Source organism: Artibeus jamaicensis, unplaced genomic scaffold (assembly GCF_021234435.1).
Source record: "Artibeus jamaicensis isolate MK-2021 breed Jamaican fruit bat unplaced genomic scaffold, CSHL_Jam_final scaffold_286, whole genome shotgun sequence".
Classification (NCBI taxonomy): Eukaryota; Metazoa; Chordata; class Mammalia; order Chiroptera; family Phyllostomidae; genus Artibeus; species Artibeus jamaicensis.
Genome location: NW_026522034.1, coordinates 2,953,699 through 2,960,860, shown reverse-complemented (window position 1 = coordinate 2,960,860; position 7,162 = coordinate 2,953,699). Strand labels below are relative to the sequence as shown.

Sequence of the window (7,162 nt, the reverse complement as noted above, 5' to 3'; positions counted from 1 at the left end):
AGAGACAGAAATTGAATCTTTATGGGTGCTTTATTCAGATGGCTGGCGATCTGAGACATCAGATGGAGTGTTCATACCCTAAGAGACCATCTTGTCTTTTCTTTCCAGGCCAAGGTTTTTATAGCAGGGAATAAACAAGGTGTAGTGAGGGGTTTTGAATTCAGGGGAAAATTAATTGGATTAAAAAAAACACTTCAGCATTCTTGCCTTGGGTGGTGGTCTTAAGCTGTGTCCTGGGCGGAGGTCATCTCACCCTGGAGTACAATGGCTCAATAGCATCTTGAGTTGCTTGCGGTCCTCCTGAGGAACAAAGGTGGAACTGCTTATGGTCTCCTGGAGTCAGGGTGGGTCGTACCTTCAGTTCCTGGAATAAAAGCTTTCACACGCATTGATTGCTAAACTTATTAGCTATTACTTAAACTAAGATTTTCCACCTCTGAGGTCCCCTATCAGAAGGACTTGCTTGCCCTCTGGCATTGAGCCTTTGGAAGAAGGAAAGACTGGAGAGGTGGTTTTGGCTTTCTGGCATTCCCACCCTGACTCACAGAATTTCTCTTCCAGGGTAGGGAAAACAGACTTCAATCCTACACTTTCTCAAGAGCTTCTGAGGAAGGGGGAGGAACACAGACTCCCTGGATGCAGACTGCCTGGCAGGGCCCTTCAAGTGCATTGGAACACTGGGCACTTAACGCTTACCATGAACGTGGGCCAGGATCACCACCCTTCAGTCAAGGACTCTGGAGCTCATAGAAGTAAAGGACCTTGCCCTGAGTGGCAAGTTGGGATTTGGGCCTGGACTAAGTGTCTGATGCCTTTTTTTTTTTTTTTTCACCAGAGCATCCTAAGAAGGCAGTGCTTGTCTCAAGGAAGGAGGCATTAACAGGGGACTTGTTGCCAGGACAGTGAGGCAGCAGTGAGACTGTTCTGGACTGAGCTGGAGACTCACTCGGGAAGCAGGCCCTGCCCCCACCAAACCTCTCCCCAGCTGCAGGCCATTCGCTTCTCCTGCACCTGGAGCCTCAGTCCCATGACTGATCACATTCCCAAGTTGCCTCGGTCTGTGGGCCTTGGCTGGCGGGCAGGCTGACGTCCTGTCCATCTGGGTCCCTTGCACCTTCATACCGGTTACCCAGGCCCGACATGCTCTCCTTCTCCCCAAACCTGAGCAGGCCTTGGTAGGGCCCACACTCCCATTAAGACCTCTCCCTGGGCCAGTGCAGCTCTGAGTCGTGGGGGAGGAGGGTCGGCAAGAGGTGGTTTCCCTCGATGCTCCCTTCCTGCCCCATGGCCTGGGTGCTACTGCCTCCTGTCTCTACCCCCTAAGCACTATTGCTCACCCCGCACCCAGCCTCCTGTAACCCCTTCTGGAAACTGGGGCTGTTATAATTATTGTCCTGTTGTTAAAGGTGGGAAAAGTGAGCCTGGTCAGGGAATGCGCTGGCCTGCCCCTTACCCAGAGCCACTCCACTTGCTGTGGTTCCACATACTCTTTGACACTCTCATGTCTTTTGCAAGAGGTCTTCTTTGTCCCCACTTGCCACAGGCTGCCCCATCCTCTCTCCCCACTCAGCTCCCTGATCTGACCCCAAATTTTTTGTTTCTTTCCCTAGGGTACCTTGGGGACTTGGCTGTCCTACACTTCCCCTTGTCCTGCCCGTGTCCCTGATATCCCAGCCAGCCAGGAGTCCCCAGATAAGCAGAGCTGCTGAGGAGGTGTGTGTGGGCACTCATATGCGGTCCCGGTGACTGCTAGAAGCCCTGTTCTAAGTGGGGCTCCTCTGCCTCCCAGTCCCTGAGGGATTTGTCAGTTGGCACTACCACCCTTTGCTGGAAAACCCATATCAGTGAGTGCTGAGGGGCACCTGTGGGTACAGGGCCTTGCAGCCTGGCCCCTTGGCCTGCCTGGACTTGCCCAGCCACAGGCCATGAAGTCATGGAGACCACCTGAAACCCCTTCCCAGGGGAGCTATGCAAAGGCAGGCAGGCCTTACGAGGTGCTAATTACCCAGCTAATTGGAGCCAAGTGAGTTACAGATGGCCTGGCTGACGGGAGGTAGGGACTGCGTGAGGGGAGGGGGTGGCTGGCAGAGGGTCCAGAGCAGGCAGTGGTTGTTCATACACGGTTGATTTACTAGGGCTGACCAGCTGCCTTCACAAGCATCCTGAGTGGCAGCACGTGATACGCACAGTCCTGTTCAGGCCCAGGGGCGTGCACCTGGTGAGCCCGGTCCCATGTCATCTACTCACCTGTTGGCTCAGTGCTGCTGCCACAGGAAGCTCAGCAGACTCAGTGCCCACAGACTCCATGCCCTGCACCCCTTTGACCCCCGAAGCAGCAAAGACGGCCTGAGGAGTGCAAGTTGCTGATGAAGTATGTCATATTTTAAATAACATTAAAGTTAGGAAGTATTCCATACCAGAAGAAATCAAGGACAAAAAGAAGGCTGTCATTTTTTGTTTCAATGTGGACAAAATGTGCATCACAGGAGAAGGCAAAGAGGTCTTGGTTGGAGATGTAGGTGGAACCGTAACCAACTCCTTCAAGCATTTTGGGAATGCTTCCTGAGAAAGACGGTTGCTATGCTTTATACGATGCAAGCTTTGAAACCAGGGAATTCAGAGAAATGAAATGATCTATGTGAGCTCCCAGGATGCAATCAAAAATAAATTTCAAGGCATAAAACATGAATGTCAAGCAAATAGGCCAGAAGACCTCAATTGGGCTTATGTTGCTAAAAAGCTAGGTAGGGCCTTAATTGCAGCTTTTGAAGGATGCCCTGCATAGATTATCATTCAGTGCCACAAATCAAAACCTTCCGTGTTTAATGTTACCCTTTAGCTATATAAGTAAAGCAAATCTGTTGAGGCCAGGGTCTCACTGAGGCGGAGCTATCTTGTCATCTATTAGAGCAAACTAAACATTCTATAAAAATGTGCAAACAGCCCTAGATAAATATAAAGTCTAAAGTTTTTTTTATTTAAAAATATGTTTATTGATTTTAGAGGTGAGGAAGGAAGAAAGAGAGAGAAACATCAACTGGTTCACTCCCATATGCTCCAACCGGTGATGGAACCCACAACCTAGGTATGTGCCCTGACCAGGAATCGAACCCTCAACCTTTGTGTGTGTGTGTGTGTATACAGGACTATGCTCCAACCAACTGAGCTACACCAGACAGGGCTGTCTAAAATCTAAAGTTTTATTGATGTAAAATTAAATTCTTATTGCCCAAATGTCTGTTTTGATAAGTTGGCTTGTAAAGATTTTGCTAAGCTCCTGATTTTTATTTATTTTTTTAGAGAGAGGGGAAGGGAGGGAGAAAGAGAGAGAAACATCCATGTCAGAGAAAATCATTGATTGGTTTCCTCTCCTGTGTGCCCAGGCAGAGGACCGAACCTGCAAACCAATCATGTGCCCTGACCAGGAATCAAACTTTCGACTTTTCACTTTTCAGGATGACACCCAACTGAGTTCATGATTTTTAGTAAATGCAGTTCAGAAAACAGTACAAGGTCATATGAAGAGAACTACTGTATTTTTGTTAACCTCAGCAATTATTTTATTTCTTTAGCTTAGAAAACTGGTCATAATCTGGTAATAATCTTTGCCCAAATTCTTTATTCTCTCTCCAGCTAAACTGAACAATGGAAAAGAATTCTCACAACATGCACTAACACTAACATACTAAGTACAGTAAGGCTCAGCCCGGCAGTCTTTTCACTCCGCCACGTGTGTGACGGGGACTGCCCCAGCCTGGGGAGCCCTCACAGTCAGCGCTGACCTCACACAGCACTGCTCCCAGCACGCCTGCCTGCGGGACAGGAAACGGCTCCCCGCACCTGGGGTGAGCTCGCCACTCACTAGCTGGGAGACTGTTCTGAGGCTGACCTTGCATTTGGGGAATCACCATGTGTCCTCAGGAGAATATGCAATGTCTTATAAGGACTAATTATAATGCAAATGAGGGCTTCATCATAATACACTTTGTTCATGAAAATGATAAAACAGTACATTGATAAGCTGGGACACTCGTGAGAGCTTTAACTGTGTCTTCTTCAGAAATTAGTTGCTTCTGGCATATTGTGTGTGGAGGAACATGAGGTATATGTTTGCCCCGGGGCCTGGAAGAGCTTCTTAATTGCCTAGAGCAGTCTGTCAACTCTCTGTGAAATGGGAATCGGGTGTGACAAATGATGACACCCACGGGAAAGCTGCTATCTGATGACACTGGGAAGTGACTGGTGTTAACATCAGGGACACCCACACTTTCAACAATAAAGATATGTACATGCAGTTGAACTCAGAAGTAGTTGAATTGTCTTTGTGTAATACAGGAAGTGTTTTTAACTTAAAAAAAAAAAGCAACCTGGTCTCCTCCGCACCTTGGCCCTGGCCCTGGCCCAAAAGGCCTTGTGTTCTGAGATCACACTTGTCGGGAGGGCTCCCTGAGTGCTTGGCAGGCAGAGCGCTCTGCCCCGGGGGAGTACCAAGGAGGAGAAAGGCCTGCTGCTACGTCCTGGGGCCCCCAGGCCTGCTGCAGGCCAGGTAAACAGGAGTTGGGTGCCATTGGAGATAGCCTGTGAGAACAGGGGTGATGTCATTGAGCTGAGTTGTGGGGGGGTCTGGGGCTCACCCCATTCCAGCCCTATTTGGGCCCTTGGTCTGGACCCTGTCCTTCTGAGAACAGACCTGTGTGACCCCCCAAAGGGGCTGCAGAGTCCAGGGAGATGGACCTGTGCTGTGGGATGACAGAGGCCTCACAGACGGGGGTGGACTGACACCCAGACAGAGAGCAGCGGAGTTAGTGAGTTTCACTTCGCTGCAACCAGAAAGGAGACAGACAGCACCCTCTTCCCTCCTCCGTATCCCCTCTTCACAGCCTGCTCTGGAGCTAGGGGAGACTCTGGTCACCTACAGCCGGACCCCAGGCCTCAGCAAGGTAGAGTGTGGCTATCGCTCATATTGGCCCGCCCCAACTCTAGCCCTGTTGGCTGCCTGTGGCTTCTGGACACACTCTGTACTCTCCCTGGTCTCCAGGTTTTTATTTAAGCTGCCACCCCGCTAAGCATCTCTGCCCCTTTCTGACTAGTTAGGTCCTCTCCACTCTGCAGTCTTTGGTTCCATCTGCATCTCTGTGACCCGCCTGACCTCCTATAGCACCCACAGTCCCTGTTCCTGCTCCTCCACACTGCCCAGGGGGCCCAGGACCCAGACCCAGGTCGTTAGGAGAGAAAGCTGGGAGGCTAAACACTTCCCTTGATCGAATGCTTGTCCCCACTGTCCTCCTTTGCAGGACACTCTCAGAACTAGATGAGCTTATGGTGTGAAAAACCTTTGGTAGTAATCCTGGTTTAATAACATGATAATAATTGCTCCAATTTCCGGAGTCCCTACTTCTGAGCCAGGCCGTGTGCTAGGTACTTTTCACAGCAACCCTCCAGGGCCAGGGTTTTTATTATCTACTTTTCAGTACAGATGGAGGCTCAGAGAAGCCAAGCAACTAATCCAAAGGTACACAGCAATTAAGCGACAATCTGGGGACTCCCAAGTCACTACTCTCACAATGGAAGGAGAGTTATCATTATTTTTTTGCCAACCTGTCTCCTTCCCCCGGTTGTCCCTCCCTCCTTGCCTGTTATCCTCGGCCTGGTGAGCTTGCATCATTACTAGGGCCCAGGGGTCCAATTAGGGGCTCTCCCCAAGGGAACTGACTGAGGCAATCATGGTCCCCAGAGGGCATCCCTGCACCGAAGTTTTAATTAGCTGTCATTGCTCTTCCAGAAACTCTGGCCTGCCCGTGGCTGCTCCAGCCCCAGGCTGGCTTTGTGGCAGGCGGCAGGACCAGTATCCAACCCAGCAGCACAGCCCGAGACGCCTCGGCAGGGGAGGGACGTGTACCTGGGCCCCTGCCCACCACAGCTCCTTGGGTCCCCCTCAGCGTTCTCTCATTTAATCCATTAAATGGGTTGATAAATCAAACACATTCATATTTGTAAAGTACTGAAAACAGTGTCTGGTAAAGGCTATATGATTGTTAAATGAAAAAATCAAGTCAGCAGAGATGAGGAGCAAGGGGCAGGGCTGAGGCACAAGGCTATTCTTGAACATGAAGGCGCCATGTTTCTTGGTCACCTGGCAATGGGGGTGGCCCACGTGTGGGCGTCAGCACTGTGAGGTCTGCAGTCGTGCCCCCTGCAATGTGGGAAGCTTGAGGCTGAGTACACAGCAGGGCTCGGGAGGAGGCTGTGCCAGGTGCTGCACCAAGCACTTTTTCTCCCCTGAATTTTATCGATCGACTGAGAGACAGAGAGAGAGATGTTTCCCACCTATTTATGCAGTCATTGGTTGATTCTTTTATGTGCCCTGACTGGATATCCAACCTGTAGCCTTGGCTGATTGAGAGGATGCTCTACTAACCAACTGAACTACCTGGCCAGAGCTTTAAAAAATTTTTTTTTAATTTGTTTATTTTTCTTTCCTTTTTAAAATTCATCTTTCTATTTACCAAGCACTTTCTATACTGTACACTGCCTTACGGGACAAGGATCCCCATCCCATTCTAGAGTTGAGGCAACCCAGGCTTAGGCTGGTGACCAGCACGTCCAGGGTCACACAACCATCGATAAGCAAAGCAGGATTTAGACCCGAAGCCTAAGCCCTGTGCACTGGAAACCTGACTTCTCCTGGTCTGCAGCTCAAGCCACAGGGTGGCGGTCAGTAAGGTATCAGAGACACAGCCCAGTCTCTAACAAGAACAAAGTGTCCCTCTCTGCTACCACTCAGCCTCCCAGAAGCCTGCCGGTTCTGAGTGTGGGTGTTTGTGGGAGGGCCCTGGGGACCCCTTTCCTGGGCGGGGCCGTGAGTCTAAGCTGAGATAATGATAAGAAGGATCTGAGGCAGGGCCTCTCACCCCTCCTGGGAGCATGAGGCTTCTCTCTGCCCTGACCCTGGCCTCAGCTGGCCTGGCTGCACGCCTCCCCCTCATCAGCAGCTGCTGGTGCCAGCTCCAAGCCAGAGCTGAACCCTCTGACGCCATGCTCAGTAATCAGCTCTCAGTGTTGGAAACTGCAGTGGGTTGCTTCTGAGGGGACAGCAGCAACCCCCTGGCCCAGCCAACCGGCCTTAGGAAGGCTTCCACAGACAGTCTACCCCGTCTACCCG

General features: G+C 50.7%; 1 pseudogene; it reads left to right on the top strand.

The window, feature by feature from the left end:
• The first annotated feature begins 2,034 nt into the window (after window positions 1–2,034).
• Window positions 2,035–2,785, top strand: LOC119038362 (destrin-like; annotated as a pseudogene).
• Window positions 2,786–7,162: the final 4,377 nt, after the last annotated feature.